Genomic DNA, 17,186 nt, shown 5'->3' on the forward strand with positions numbered 1-17,186 from the left:
GAAGGAATTAGTGAATGGCAGAGAAATGGGAGGATTTTTAATGTAACTTATCGTTATTTGTCTCGACGTTATCCTCGGAAGAGGTTCATTTTCCCTGAAGCGTTTTCATTTCTTCTCTGTCCACCCACTCGAGAACAAGCACATACCCCATCATACCGCGGATTTGGTCAGAGAACCTGGCATAAAATATTTATTTTCCTCCCCCGGGAGACTAACTGCGCGAAGCTGCTGCGTTCAAGACCGGATAACTGAGGGGATAATCAAATAATCTCACCGGGAAATAGCCGCGATAGAATGAAACGAGCAATACAAAATGCCGTAGTAACACTATCTCCGGGTTTTAAAGTGATCTTGGGAGCTAATTGTATGAAAATGCTAATGAACGTGGAAATTTTGAGAACAAAAGTATGTTCTCTGATTATGGAACTTAACGAAAAGGTACATACAAATTAAATAAAAAATAAATGTACTAATTATATCTGAATTGTAATAATAAATGATAACAGTAACTGTAATTATTAGACTAGAAAGCCTTGTGCACATTAAAAATTTTAAAAACATAATTAGATAAATACAATTATAGTGACAAGTGTTTTTAACGAATATTATAAAAAGTATTATACCTTGAATCTTTTATACATTTTATCACATTATGACTATTGTGCAGAAGGTTATACTTTCAAATTTCTCGTTAATATATGAACATCTTCAATCTAGTAATTATAAAAGAAACTATTGCTCAAGCAATGAAAATTCGGAGAGAGTGAAATGTTACATACATTATGCAAGTACATGATTGCTATTAAAAGACATGCGACGAAATACAGTTTCTGATATTTTCCTGAGAAAATAGTTTATTCTCGAGGGAAAAATGTAAATTTTCGAAGAGTACCTGATTCATATACAATTTGCATAGAAAAATACTGTGAATATAATAATAAAAAAGGAAGTAAATCTATAAAATCGTGAATAACCGTAAACCATCCCAGTTTAATTGTGAATTTTTAGATTCTACATCACTTAATGATTAAAGAAGTTTGATTATACAAAAGGTTTAATGTTCACGCGAAAAAAAATGAAAAGAAGTATCGCAATATCACGGAAAGACCTTTGTCTTACGGTACTTCAGACGTTCTCAAGAATAAAGGACATAAAAAAGATATAAAAGTATGGACAAGGAGGAGAATTGTTCGTCTCCACGACGACGAGCTATGAAATTTCCTAAATTTGATTTCTTGGCATTATTTTACGAACATAAAATATTAAATCTCGAATTACACACGTTTCTTTTTTAAAGATTTTTTTAAATATCTCAGATAATAAGAAAATCTGTCTGATTCATTTTGTTTCACAGAAGATATCTTTCTTTTAATATTGTTAAAGTTAACTGTTATGAAAATATGTTTGAAATATTTAAAGCAAGTTCCCCTAACAAATCTTCACAGTTTCTCACAATTTTCCGTTATAAGAACTAATGGACACCCGTTTCAACCCCTTTCCAAGCAGTATCTCAAACAGAAATTAACAAAAGTAAATTTCACTCAATTCTCCTGAATTCAAATTAAATAATATTCATCTCTTATCAATTATTATGTTCCAAAGAAAACTTGGATATAGATAATCATTCAATTTTTTTTGTTTCTAGAAAATTATTACCACTAAATGTACTGACGTTTTGTATATACCAATTTCTATCATAATTAGTCAAATAGCTGATTACAAAATAAAGGTAAATAAGGTAGAGGATAATTTTCTCCTCGTGAAAACAGAAAAAGGAAAGACAAGGATTGAAAAACTGATTTATCGATGTAAAATTAAATGAACGCTGAAAAACGCAAAAATTAATTATGAAAGACATCGTAGGAAAGAAGATAATGAATTTTATTAAAAGAATCTTTTTAAAGAATTTACGATACGAATATGTAATCACACGGAAGGTGTCTCCAAATTATGAAATGAAGTATTTTCTTAAATAAACTCTATTTAATGGCTATAACTGGATGATTATTTAATAAATCATATTCAGAGAAATAAATATTTTGTGACTGATGTTCATCCAATTCAGAGAAACACAGAAACTATATCAAACAAAAGGAAACTCTTATCGATTCATAAAACAAACAACGAATGTTCCGAAGATCGGCTCGCATTGAATATTACTGACACCGCGAGCTACAATTTCATTCTCCATTAATCTATGTCGTATCCGCCGCACTTCCATTTCTCATTTTAAAATAATAATCTTTTAGGATACGGCAACCACCTATTAAGGTGAATCCGATTCCGCACAAAGAAGGAACCTTAGATTGCACGGGGAAAGAAAAGAAAGCAGCAACGACAATCGAGTTCCGCGCGGGGAAAGCATTATATAGGACGAAGGAACCTTGTGCATACCCAACTTGAAAGCATAGAGAAACTGTTATACTTTCTATCCTTGGAATAAAGTTTCCCGAGGAAGCTTTCTCTATTTTATACGCGGTCTCCTCACGCCGCACAAACCTCGAGAGGCAACGAGAAAAAAACTTTAATACCAAGAATTTTAAGTTTCCTGTTCCACTTAATTAGTTCTCGCGTAAGCAACGTGTCGCTGTTTTTAAAAAAATTGTAGAGGTTACGTGAAAAGTGTCGATCTGAACAGAGAAAGTGAAGGAACGAAGCATTTATTTTATTGTTATAACTGGATGGTTATTTAATAAATTATACCAAGAGAAATAAATATTTTGTAACAGATAAATTTCACTTTAACCAATTTAGGGGATAAGATACAAAAATAATATTAAACCAAAAATAGGTGACAATTATAAAACAAACAATGGATGTTTTGAATGTTGACGCGCTTTTTGAATATTTCTAACATAAAGATGAATAAAAAAGAATCAGAAATAATATGAACTATGAATTCCGTGCGGGAAATCTTCACTTTAAATTTCTTTTTAAAGATCCAATTTGTCTATTTTTATTTATCTTTTATATTTCTCTTATGTTACTAACTAAATTATACATATATATTAATTATTTATTAATTTTATTATAAATATGTATTATTCCTATTTATATATGTCTAATATTTTTTAAAATGTATTATTATAACTGGCTGGGTAACTATAAATTTAATATTTTTTTATATTGATCTAATTTCATTCTGTACACGTTCGTGAACATTTATGTAACGCTCTGTTACAAAACTAATTAGGATATATAAAGCTTCTTGTTTGGAACCGTACCAATTATCAACATCAGTACCCCATCAGCTTAATCAGGAAACATTGATTGAAATTATTTTGAATATAATTTCACACGTGATAATTGTATTCGGTCATGTGCGTGGACGAGTGGAAACAATAATTACACAGATATAACAATCCAATGAAACAGAATTGCATAGTTGTTCCTTACAATAATCCAAAACAAATCGCGTATGGAGCAAATAACGGTGTTACTCGATGAAGCCTTGGCTTATAATCACAAATCAACGCGAAGCGTAGCTACGCCCTTCGCTATACTGTATGTCGACCTTTAACCCATTAAGTCCCATGACATTTTTTTTTCAATTTTTAGATGAAATTTTGTATTTCGAGTAATGAGTGTCCGTACTATCTTGGAAAAATAGTAAAACATTTATTCTGGAAACATTTATTTTGCAATTCCAAGTTGAAAAAATGTTAACTTCGCTATTTCAAATTGTGTAAATAATTTCTCGCGGCAGTGCAATCATAGAGCATTTTGTAAATTTTCAAAAGTTTAAATGAAGTATAAATTTTATCTGGAAATAACGTCTGATTCGATTTATTCGTTCTAAATACTAACTAATATTTATCCTAATCATTAGATACATTATTTATTAACAAATAAATTGTCTATAACGATTTAGAGTGAATGATCTATTAATAGATCGCTAGGACTTAATGGGTTAATGAAGGACGTGATTCATGTATTTATTAAACCGATCAGTGATATCACCCATTACTACACGTATTAAATAACTCGAATAAAATCATGTTACTTAACACTCCATCTACCGTAAGCGTATTAATGCCCGACAATGCCCGCACATTTCCGAGGGTTCCAGAATTACGTTGCGCAATGCACGTATGCAATTTTTAAATTTTAATAACATCACTGAATTCAAGAATGTTGTTAGTGTCACTAAGCTCATTTTGATCAGAAGTATTACTTGCTGTATCCGATAATTCATCAAACAATAATTCATCTTGGCTTTCATTTCGCTACTTTTAAAATTGCAGTCTATTTTGTAAAATAATTAAAACACTGTTTCCTCGCAAACTAAAACGCGAACTTTAAAAAAAAATGTACAGCAATAAAATACTTTATAAGATACGGTACATGATTGACGTAAGTCTACCGACGTAATGGCGATACTGACCGATTGTCTACTCTTTTAGAATTCGACATACGTTTGTTTCGTTAATCATTTGTTATAAGAATATACAAAACTTCGTTGCCTTGGCAGCGTAACAAGAAACTCAATTTATTTTTAATTTCCTGAGTATCATTCGGTCATCGGTAATAACAGAACAATTTACAATTCATATTTCGATAAACTGAGTGTAAATAATTCCCAAAGTGCAACATTTTATTTTTTATAAGCTAACTCATCGTTTTTACGTTGCAGTTTTATGTAGTTCACAAGGTAACCGGTTCATTCAGGTAGAGTTCGCTAGTGCAATGAGATATTTTCACGGTGTCGGTATTTCAGAGCTGGGAAATCAATACAGAGTCATTTGTAAGTATAATAAATCTGTTCTGAGATGAACAATAATTCTGACTGTCGATACACCTGGTATCTTTCTTTACGGAACACTGACTGTCATAGGATTCAAAGAATGCCACTTTACGGACAGCTGGAAATACAGGGAACCAAAGTGCAATCGATAATGTACCATGCCATTTAAATAAACAAGTTACTTATTACGAAAGTTTAAAACAAATGCAAGTTAATGATTACAATAATTACAAGACTGCATTATCTTTTTAAACAGTTGTTCTCTTAAATCATCTTATGCCATTTTCAAAATAAACAGCTCAAATATTCAATTAAATTTTCAATTCAGTAACGAATAAAAATTCAAAGCAATCGTATTTCTATAATGAATTAAATATTGATTGTCATCAATATTTTGTAACGATATTGACTCATCGACAATTTATAAAATTATATTTTCTTAATGGAGCGACATGTTTCTCAAATTTCTGTTCTTTATACTTTATTTATATTTTTATTATTTATTCCTTGTGAAATATTATTGCTCTCAGTAAATATAATTTTTATTTTACAAACAGATCTTCGTTCAGGGATTTGTTGATTACGTGTCCGATCGGTGAATAATATCTAGAATATGATAGCGTGATAGACAGGAAACTAGTCGCCGATCATGAATCGTATAACGTGTCCATTCATCTCATCACCCATATACCATCGGCAACCATTGTCAGCCGAACAAAAGATGGCCAAATTTGCCCGAAATGCATTCAATCGCGTAAAAGGTGTTTCATATTCTTCCATCAATCGATACATAGGCTTTGCGAAGTATGTCATCTGGATCACAAACGTATACGTCACATATTTTTATTTTAATCTCGGTTCAACACTAAATTCAACAAAATGTTTATGGCGCTTTCCATAAAAGAGCTGTTTACTTTGAAACTAACTTAAGTCCGCTAAAAGAAAGCGGTTCCATGATAGAAATTCTAACTATTAGAACTTGATTTTTATGAGAAATGTATTTAACCCACTTTTAAAATCTCAATATATGTACTTTTAGTTTCTATAAATAAGTTAGAAGAAAACAGTTCAATTGTTCGGTGGTTTCAGTGTTAAAATTTTTATATTTATTTAAAATATCGTGAATTCTGCGAAATTCTCGTTATATAGTTACACTATTGCTATGCAGAGGTTCAAATAAGTAAAAACAAACAAATGCAATACATTTTTGTATTATTTGCTACAAACGCGAATATTTAACATTAGTCGATAATTCTCAGACTTCCATACCTCGGTATCTCAATTATTTAATTTTTTATGAACATTCGAAGCTAAGTTTCTGGGATAAAAACAGGTCTCTCAGATATATTACTGTATATATTATTTAATATCATTTACCTTTATGGAAAAGAAAACGAAAGGAAAGACAAAAATTGATCAGTCAAACAACTAGTTACAAAATGGAAGTAAACGAGTTAGATTTATTATTATATATGTTACTGAATATCATTTATGTTTATGGAAAAGAAAAAGAAAAGGAGGACAAAAATTAACTAGTTTACTTCTATTTTGTAACTAGTTGTTTGACTGATTGCAGTAGAAATAAAGATACACAAAATGTCGATACATTTACTGTTAAAAGGGATCTGGTATTATGATAGGGATGACGATGTTACAATTATGAATATGAATATTGTTAGGTTCAATGACAATGCGGTTCCCCCGCGAATCAAATGCAGAGTTGGTTATCGTTCAATGGAAGTATGAATCTCCGTTCGAATTGGCGTCGTGAAACATTCCTGTCGGTCCGTGTGACTACAATTAAAATCAACCACTCGTTACATCCCGCGGCACGCGTGTAACACGCGGGAACGCGGCCGTCGCAAAACGTTCCGCGATTTCACCGTGAAAATAAAACGTTGCGCGCATCGATGGCGGCAGTGAACATAACGGAGCGACCGCCGGAGGTCAGAGTTTTTCAATTTCGACGTGCGTGCTGAATGAAGCACTTTTTATTGCGACTTTCATCGGATTTTTCTCTCGATTTGCCGCGTACCCGAAAACTAAGGGGAATCGGGAATATCCTAGTTCCTCGTTGTCTGTTCCAAGTACGAACGCGCGGGCAACAATGGAGAAACAAACGATTAATTGTATTCTGACACTGGAACCACCAGACGGGCCGAAATTCGATCTGACAGAAGTAAACGATCCGAATTTGATCCGACGCATTTCTGATCTCTTCGTTTTGCGATCATTGAGAAGATAAATGTTTCTCCGAGAAATCGTTGGGGAATTTGATTTAGCAATGCGTAAACTCGGTAAATTAACCCTTTGCGCTCGTATGTCATATCGGAGATGACAATACAAATTTGTTACAGAACACACGTATATCGATATCATCAGATTCAAATTACATTCTTCTTCCACAACTGCATGTAATAAATATTGAAAAGCGCCGAACCACAGAACATTCATCGTTTATTCTACAAGTCGATAACATTGTTCCGTTTCGTATCACGTTCCCCTCTGAATCGGTGAAAACGAAATGTCATCTGTTTCAAAACATTTATTCCTCTCGATGTCATCGAAATAATCGTCCGGTTACGACTAAATGAAGTTTACTTTCAAAAATACGTCGTTTCGTCGGGGAACAAAAATGGAAGTATACTGGAAGCGTAAGTAAAAGTTCAAATTTGAATAAGAATTCGCAGTCCGCCGGTAACGTTGCGTGGAACGGAACAGATTGATCCCGATGTTATCCGACCAGAAAGTTCCGACAAAGATCAGTGAAAACCGAACTAGAACGGCGAATAATTCGGCGTGTAACAGTATCCACAGTGGAATTCGATCTAACCGGAGGGAATACAACGCTAGTGAAACCCCGAACATTCTTCGGAACACGGGGGGGAAGCGTACATTCGGAAGCGGTTTAATTACGATTCTTTGACACTTTCGAACACGTCGCATAAATTCCGTTGAATTTTGTTACGCTCCCCCTCGCCGCGATTCCCATTATGTTCCTGTCGCGCGATGATCGGGGAACAAGGCGCGAGCACGCGCTGTAACAAACAGGGAGGAGCTAAAAGCACGTGAAAACCCATCACCGGCTCCCTTTGATGGATCGTCGCGCGAGATTGATCCGTCCTAACTATGAAAGCTCTGCAAAAATAAATGGAAAGTAACTTACAAGCCCTCGACCGGTAAGTTCCGCGGAGAGACGGCGATTTACTGGGCATCGATTTTCTATAAATCAAGCACCGCTTTTCGTAAGGAACGTCGCGATTTATAAATCATTGCAGGAACGAGGACTTTATGCGTTCCTGGCAAATGCGGCTCGGTAAAATACGGTATCACGGGACATTTTCATAGAGTTTGTTGCGTCCTTCCCCTTTGAACACCCTATGCATTTATAATAACTATTATTATTATTATTATTATTGTTATTATTGATATCACACCCATTACGACATCACAATACCTGCGTTATCTAAAAACGACGATGATGTATTCCAAAATGCTCCATTAGCATTATAACTGCGTTTACTTATAAACTTAACTCTGTAAACACCTTGTACGAAGTTTTTATTTGTCGAAGTTTAAACATAGCTGGCAGTCCGATGTTTAAATCCTTAGTCACTTCAACCCCCAATGTGAATGACCGAGGCCCAAATGTTTCCCCCTCTCGACTACCAAATTCTCCGTTTCCATTTTTCCTAAATTCCATCAACCATGGAGAAGAGCGGAATTATTCTAATTCCTCCTTTTCAAAAGTATCCCTCCCGTGTATTGTGGCAACATAAGACTTGCGAGTAGAATAGAGAGTTGTAAATATATAATCCACCAAATTGCATTTTCGTGAAGATTTAGGTATCTCGTTCGTGATTAAGTTCTTCCGTAGTGAATTATTAGATTTGTGTGCGTGTATCGGTTACTTTATTTCTTGTGGTTGATGTAATTATACTAACACGTTGCATGTCTAACGAACATTAGCAGTAGATTTATGGATGTTATTATACATTTCATTCTGTTGTTGAAAAATAGGTTCGTTCGTACGGATCCGGAAAATTAATTGGATCAAACAAGATCGACTTGAACTTTTACTAAATAACGTTTATAAAATTTCCACTTCCACGGAACAATTTCCATGAACGAATGTACCAAAATTTGTATCAACATGTAAGATCGCAGATCGGTCAAAAACTTCTCAAAAATTCATCTACGAGGTCCCAACTGAATCTCCCAGGACGAGGAAACTTTCCCGAGACTTTTTCTGTCGGCGGCGATAACGTCTGGGATTTGGCCAGCGGTTTCCTGAAAGGTAGGGACGAAATAAAAGGGTTCGTTGCGGCGTCCTTCTGACGGATCGTCGGGGGCGATTGGCGATCGACTCGATCAGGTGAAGAGCGGAAGAGGCCGCCAAGGCTAAGTTTAAAGGGGTCGCTCGTGGGTGGATGGGGGGAGAGCGTGCAGTTTGAAACGAACGTCTGTCTCCTGGGGGGTTACAGGTGGTTGCTCCTGGAAGAAAGAGCAGAGAGAAAGGAAACGCGTCGAAGGAGCCGGTTGAATGAAACAGAAGGGACGAGGCAGTTGTAGCTCGCTTTTTATTACGCATAAATTGCATGATAAAGTGGCGAACGAATCAAGAAGGCTGCTGGAAATCTTTGCACCATCGTTTTTGCAACACACACACACACGGCTGGAAATCTTTGCAACATCGTTTGTGCGACAAAAACTGTTCGGAATTTTTGCCGCATCGTTTGTGCAACACAAACTGCTGGAAATCTGTGTAACATCGTTTGTGCAACAAAAACTGTTGGGAATTTTTGCCGCATCGCTTGTGCAACAAAAGATAGCAGAAATTTTTGCACCACTGTTTGTACAGTAAATGATTTTAGTATTTGTCCTTGTACTTTAGCTGTCAAAATATGTATTCTTCCATACTCTAATATTCCAATAGCTTTGAAGAAATTATTTTCGAAAACATCAATCGAAGTTACAGTGTTTAAAAAAGATTCGAAGCATTTTTGTTTATTTTTCTACGAGAACATTATTACTGAAAAGTAAAGTAAGATAAACAGGAAACTGATTAATTCGTAAATTAATAACGACTATTTGATGGAGTTATGGAAAATATTTGGAGAATCTGTATCACTTTATCGGAAAGAATTGTTACCGAAGGAGCTCGATAAAAGTTAACCCTTTTGAAAAGAAAAGAGGGGATTTTCTATTAATAAAGTTCTCAAAACGTTTGAAAATGGAGCAACCACGTGTACAAAAGAATCCGCGAAACATGGATCCGTTCCCCCAAATTTCGGTGAAATTTCGTTCGACCGCATAAAAGCCGTAAAAACGCTCACACGTGGCATTCATTCTCTGGATACCGTCGTTCACGCAAACAATTTCTTGCGAAGTCGTTACCGTCCGCTGTAACATCGTGCGTTTCAACCCCGCGTGCCTTGAAAAATTAATTACTGAATAATTAAACGTTCTCGTGGTCGAGTGGAAATAAAACTAACGACGCCGGGTGAAAGGAAACAAGCGAATTGAAACGAAGCACAAAAGAAAGTTTTTGAAAAACGCGAAAAAAGAGACGAAAAGGGAAAATGAGGAAAAGAGAAGAAAAGTGAAAAAAACGAGGGAAAGATAAAAAAGAGAGAAAAATTTTAAAAGCGGAGAAACGAGAAAGGAAGAAAAACAGACGAAAATCAAAGGAACGGAAGAAGAGAAAAAAAACCGAGAAAAACAGAGGAAAACTTGGAAAAAAAATAGAAGAGTACCAAAGAAAGTGGCTTGAATCAGGACACGAAGGTTCCGCGAGGAATATTAAAACAGATGAGGCAAAGAAATTCGGAGCAGGACTGCGAACAACAGAGAACAAAGAAAAGAAGCGCGCTGAAACGAAAAGGGAAAGGAAACTTGCATAAATAAAGCAAAAGAAAACAGAGGAAAACTCGCAGCAAGGGAAGAATAAAAATACACGAGAACCCATCGAAAAGAGAAAAGAGAAAAGAGAACTCCGGAAAAAGTTGAACCGGTGCACGAAGAATTCCGCGTGGTAAATTAAAACCGGCTAGCCCCGAAATCCGAGACCGTGGGCTGGACGAGACCCCGAAACGCGGTAGCTTAACCGCGCGCGCCACCCCGTAGATAAGAGCTGACGTTCAATGGCGGCAGGGGGTGCGGAGGAAGATGGAAACAGGAAAAGAGAGGTCCAGCATACAGGAAGAGCGAGAGGAACAAAGCGAATACACAGACACAGGAAAAGAGAGAATCGACGTAGAGGAAGAGCAAGAGAAACGACGCTGACAGACAGAAAGAAAGAGTCAACGCACAGAAAGCAGGAAAGAAAAAGCAAGAGAAGCAACACGACGGAAAAGTGAGACAAGCAACGAAGCTAGAGCCAGAGGGAAACAGACAATCGACATGTAGGAAGAACAAGAGGAACACGAAGAGAGAAAAAGAGAGGATCAACATGCAGGAAGAGCAAGAGAAACGTGTCAAAGGAAGAAAGACAGAATCAAGGGATGAAACAGAGACGAAAAGAGAACGAGCACGAAAGTTCGAGAGAAACGGAGCAGAGACAGAAACACAGACCCCAGAGGAAGAGCAGAGACAAAGAGAGAATCAACATACAGCGAGAGCAACAGAAACAGAGTAGACAGAGAGACAAAGACAATGAACGCGCGTAGAGAGCGAGAGAAACAGAACGCGAGAGCAAGAAAGAATCGGCATACAGGAAGAGCAAAGGAACGAGAGCTCAGGTAGAGAGAGAGAAAGAACGCGAGAACAACATAGAGAAAGGGCGAAAGAGGAAGGGAGAGGGACAAAGAGAGCAGCAACACGATGAAAGGGCGACGGCGAGGTGCAGCAAGGGGGCAGAATCGCGCTCGGTGGGGGAGCGAGCTTTCGCAAGCTCGTGGCGCCACTTAGGGGTAGGAGGTGGGACTCGTGGAGCAGCGAAGGGGTTGGAGACGAGGCGGGCCGGCTCGCAACCCTCGGCTCTAGGCTACGGCAGTCAGTCGTGCGAGGAGCGAGGCTCGCGAGGGTCGAAGGCTCGTCGCGACCCCGTGCTGGCCACCCTTCGCCCCTCTCCGCTCTCTCGGAGGACCGTTCCCTGAGGGGCAGGCTCCACCTGTTTATCGTTCCGCCGCGGTAAACCGTCTAACGGGGCAGGCACACGCGCGCACGCACGCACGCACGCACAACGTTCCGCGTAGAAGAATCCGGAGGGCAAGAGGGAGGAGAGAGAGAGAGAGAGAGAGAGAGAAAGAGAGAAAAATGTTCGCGTCGCTGCCGTGGAAGGAGGCCGCAGGACCGATCGAACGGTACACGAGATAATCGCGGCGGCGGTAGCGGCGGCAGCGGCGAAAAGGGGTGGAAACGCGTGCCGACGGCCTGGCCAGTGATTTCGCCGTAATTACCAGCTTAATTGATCAGGTGCGGTATATTGAGTACTTAACCCGCGTCGATGATAGTCGGCGATGATGCCGATCCTGCGGCACGGTGCAGTGCGCGCCCGTACGCGGCCGAACCGCGTCGACCCCTGTTCGATTCGGCTGTCTATCGTTTTGCACGCCTTTTGCATCCCCTATCGTGTGTCTCGTCTTCCTTTCTGTCTTCGCGTTTCTTCGTTCTGTATTCGTTTCATTCGTGTCCATGATCTCCGTGCCGCTGTGTGTTCCATCTTCCTTCTGGTCCGTTTGCCTCTTCTCTTCTTGGTTCTAGTTTTGCTCCTTCCCAGCGAAACTGGCTCGCTTCTTCCGGGTTCCTGTCTTCCTTTTTGTCCCCCGGTTTTTCTACTCTCCTGATCCCGACACCACCCCCGCGGCTACGCGCCGGTCTTCCGGCCTCTCGGCTGATTAACCGTGAAATAGGGTGATTACGAATGCGACGCGACACGATACCCGCACGGCCGAGCCGGAGCGGAATGTGTGCACGCGCACCTACGTAAATGCGCGTGCATTGTAACGGAAAGGGGTGTGTAGGGGTGCGCGACGTGACCTCGTGGCGGATATTCTTTCCTTTTCGTGCACTCGCGGGGCCGCTCGTCGGGCCGATAGCGTCAACGTTGCCAGGCTGATTTCTAACCGCCACCCTCGTTTCTGATGAGATTCATTCTAGTTTTTTTTTTTATATTCTATTTTGCTTATTATGGCCTGAGTTCTGTGTAAATTCTGTTAACGTTCGACCGGGTATTTTCTAAACGACCCGAGTTCAATTTATATAGTGAACACTGGACGAAGCTTCGATATTACGCGTTATTAACACGGATGCAGCTAGACGGAGTACGATTGTTTATCGGAGGAACACGGAAACGACGAGCTGAGTAACGAGACTGAACTTGGATGACGAGTTAATTCTTCATCCAGAGGTGAAAGGTTAGCAATAAGCATTGTTCGCTGCGCCACCAGTAATGACGTGCGTTACGCTGAAATGTGGTTGTACACTATTTGTCTGGCAGAAATGGGCTGAGAGCATGTGAGTATGCGTTGTTGCCTGTTGCAGTTTTCGTATTTTGTCAGATATCCAAGCAACAAAACAGTGTGCGTTACAATGTGCGTCAGGTTTGGTCGGGTTGAGGAGAGGACCGTGCATCGTCGGTGTGATTGTTTCGTTTTCTTCGGCGAGGGATCACGTTCGCCAAGAAATGGAAACGTGGATGTTCCGTGTGCAAGGTTTCGTGCAATTTTCATGAAACGTTTAACGCCCACGCTCGGCCAGCTATATGGGGAAGCGTGGATTTCCGGGGAAATTTGAACGAACGCTGCGGGAACGAGACCTTTCGGCTGTCTTGTTTACTTTTCTGCTTGTTATAGATCGCTAGGAGTGATTTGTTCACAGTTGTCGGGATCGGTGGTGTTCCATGGGAAATTTCGAGTGATCGACCGTCGCGTCGTGTTTCGGTGAATGTTTTTGTTTTGCAGTTCGCGGTGGATTTTTGTGATTTTCATTGAGTTATTGAATTATTCCAGGAGATGGTTGATGGCATGATTGAAATAGTGAATCTTATCGTTTTATTTCCTGTTCTATCGAATAAATTCGATTGGTTTCGTGGGAATTTTGTAGCTATCGATTCGGTGGTCGTCGTGTCAACCTGTTAATCGAAGAGAACGAATCAATTCGTTGCTTTTGCTACCATCTGTCCATTGCTTCTCGTTTAGTTCGTCGTAAATCATTTCGAGTGTTTTATTGTATTTCATTTTTATTTTTATATTGAACCGTATTTGCTTTTGCTGCCACAAAACTGTCGGAAAATTATTTCCAATTACTCTCAATTCTGTCTTTATACAATAGATCAATTAATATATAATTAACAAAGATAATTCGCGTGAAAAAATATGCTGTATAAAAATAATCACAGTTGCACAAATTTTCAAAATATACAATATAAAATTGAATACACCCTTCGGCCTAAGGTAAATTTTAGTTCGTTGAAGTTTGTTTAGATTGTTTCATTTTCAAATTTAATTATAGAATAATAACCGGTGACACAGGATACCTGCTGCGTAAAATTGCCGGTCAACAATATGTTAAAGCTTAACACATTGCGTACCAGTTAATTTTCAGAAAACTGAATTGTTTGGATGGTAATTTTCAGTGAGATCAACATATATCACTACACATACAAAAACTCAGATACCATATTGTTATGTAATATATTCTAAATGAACAATCAATTCGAATCAAATTTAATGTTTTTTAAAATTGTATGGCAATTAACAGAGTTGCATAGCTAAGTGCCTTCATATAAAAACAAGATTTCTCGTTACCAGTAGGCAATGTGTTAAGAAACAGTTGCAGTTGATTTATATTTTTCATTTGTTAAAGTATTCCAAGTATCTCATAGAAGCTACGAGATCGCAGAAATTACTTTGTTTTCAATATTATAATAAGTCAAATACAAAAATTTGATTTCGCCGAAATGCCGACGTTCCTCCCGGAAGGGTTAAATTGAAGCTTCGCGAACGTCGCGAACTCTAGTCACCGTTGAGAGCGAAGTTCAAGGAAAACATTAATAAGGCTAATGTATGTATCGATTCCGCAGTTGGGAATGAAAGGGGGACACCGGCGCGGCGGGCCGACTTTCAAAGTAAGAAGTTCCCGCTGCTATTAATCGCTTGTCACTTTTCGCGCCGCTTATTGGAAGGGGAGGGAGGGGAATATAAATTCTGCTGTGAACTTCGACAATGATTTTTATCGAACGCGTAAACCGAATCGTGTTTGGACGAGAACAAAGTGGAAAACACATAGATTTCTTCCGGCAAAGCGGATCGCTCAAGAATTTAATAACGATCGCTCCGATTGAAACGGTTCCGTTGTTCGGCAAACACAAAATATTTGATCGGGACTAATATTGAACGAAACAATGCTCGGTCTATTATTGAAATCCTGTGGAAAACGGCTGGTGCATCACCGACGAAAATATTAATACGTCGAGTGCCTAATAAACATCGATAACTGATGAAAATGTTAAGTACTAATATTTTCATTTTATTGCGCGCAAAACGAGAGGTTTTTCGAACTAATTTCCACGGTTAATAGGTTGACACTTTGTGATTGGTTGATAAACATTGATGACCGACGAAAATATTAACATGTTGACTGTTCGGTAATCATCGATGACCGACGAAAATATTAACGCGTTGTTTGCCTAGTAACTATCGATGATCGATGAAAGCATTACCATGTTGATTGCCTAATAACCATCGATGACCAGTACTAACAAATTGATCGAAAACAATTACGTGTATGTAAGATAATTGAACAATTGTCGAATAGACATAACACTAAACATGTCGGCACTTTGTATATGCGTGATTTTAGTGTAACCAGTCAAATAACTGGTTACAAAATAAAGGTGAACAAGTTAGACGATCAATTTTTCTTAACGGAAAGAATATAGGTATTGATGTTGAACGAATGAAAAAACATACAGAAATTTAAATCAAATTACAAAATCGCTCATTTTATCAGTCGTGGTGTGTTTAATGTTAACCTTTTGCGATCATACTGATTTTATGTATAAACGAAGTGTATGACTTGTTTTCAAATCTTAGACAAATTTAATACAGTATTAGATTTTTATTCTACATACATTATTTTGATAATAATTGATTTAATTCAATCATTTTCATTTACAATTTATTATTCTACATTTTAATCGACGTGAACGGTGGAATTGTTCTGTCCCCCATAATTCGTCTTACGACCACGAAGCGTTAATAGAATGAGTAACTAGACAACAGTGCAACGTATGAATTGTAATACGAAATGATTAACACGCTGACCGCCACAGTGGTCGCCAATGACCGGAGCTTCCAAATTACTCGCAAACAGTTACAAGAAGGAAACTGATGTCCAATTAAAATATTCAGTAACATAAATAATTAACTAATGGAGTAACTTAAAAACTGACACCAAATCATTAATGATTAATTCTAATAATAACAGAACAAATAGTGTTATACAAAACACTCAACATTTTCATAGCAGTCAACGTGTGAATAACTGTTTATAAAATGATATATAAAACGCTCGAAATTTTTACGGTAATCACAATTTACGTGCTAAATAATATTTAATTATTATTTAATTCGATTCTCGTCTCGATGATTCGTCGCGTGGACGATCGACGTTTCCCGGATTTCATTTACGTCCTGGCGACGTACGAAAATATCCTCTACCTCGATCAATGAACTTGGAAACCCAGAGCCGAAAGGTAAGCACACGTCTTGCGGAATAGCGGAGTTTACGGACGAGTGCGAGCAGATAGGATCGATATTTAGGTGGAAAGAAAAGAGCGTATACATGAAATTTTCTGACTTTAACACTAAACGTATCGCAACCGGTCAAATAACCGGTTTCAAAAATTAATTTAATATCATACGTTTCTTTTCATCCACTTAATAACTTCATCTCAATTTTTATATTTTTTGATTAATGACTTTTTTGAGTTTTGTCTTTCCTCTTATTTCAGCTATGAAAAATTGATCGTATAATTTGTTTACATTTATTTTATAATTAATTATTAAGCAGATTGCGGTTGGAAGTGTTGTATATAAAATGGCCGTGCCTCGCGACGAATGATATCGCGGCTGATATGAATATTTTTATATTCTTTTAATTTTCTTCTTCCTCGAATTGATTGCTTCCGTGCTCCTTATGAAAAACGGACTATTATATTTTATGGTTAACACTGCTTTTACTATCGACGATTTAATACAAATTTAATTGATTGAAAGAACAATATTGAATAATTATCTAACATTACTAAAGTGGTAACATTTAGCAACATTATAACGCGACTCCATTACATAATTTGACATTATATTCCTTCCATTTTGTGAAATGCCAAATAATAGCGTCAAATTCCAACGTGTGAAGTAGTATTAGTCGGTCACGGTCAGACGCTTAAGTCAATTTTCTTTGCGACTAACAAGGAAAGGTATCCAACCCGGAAGTT

General features: G+C 37.8%; 2 protein-coding genes across 9 annotated transcripts in view; one reads left to right on the forward strand and one right to left on the reverse strand.

The window, feature by feature from the left end:
• The window catches only part of Sytbeta (Synaptotagmin beta), a 229,780-nt gene that overhangs the window by 146,603 nt on the left and 65,991 nt on the right, over window positions 1-17,186 (reverse strand). The window lies entirely within an intron of this gene.
• Window positions 11,747-17,186, forward strand: part of LOC116427947 (uncharacterized) — a 143,187-nt gene continuing 137,747 nt past the window's right edge. For 6 of the 8 annotated variants that reach the window (XM_076368481.1, XM_076368480.1, XM_076368485.1 and 3 more), the window contains exon 1: window positions 11,747-12,160. The gene's annotated coding sequence lies outside the window, so the exon portion shown is untranslated. Of the gene's footprint in view, window positions 12,161-12,950; window positions 13,102-17,186 lie in introns of all 8 variants that reach the window. The other 2 variants (XM_076368482.1, XM_076368484.1) reach the window with 1 other exon arrangement.

The sequence above is a fragment of the Nomia melanderi genome, chromosome 6 (assembly GCF_051020985.1).
Source record: "Nomia melanderi isolate GNS246 chromosome 6, iyNomMela1, whole genome shotgun sequence".
Lineage (NCBI taxonomy): Eukaryota > Metazoa > Arthropoda > Insecta > Hymenoptera > Halictidae > Nomia > Nomia melanderi.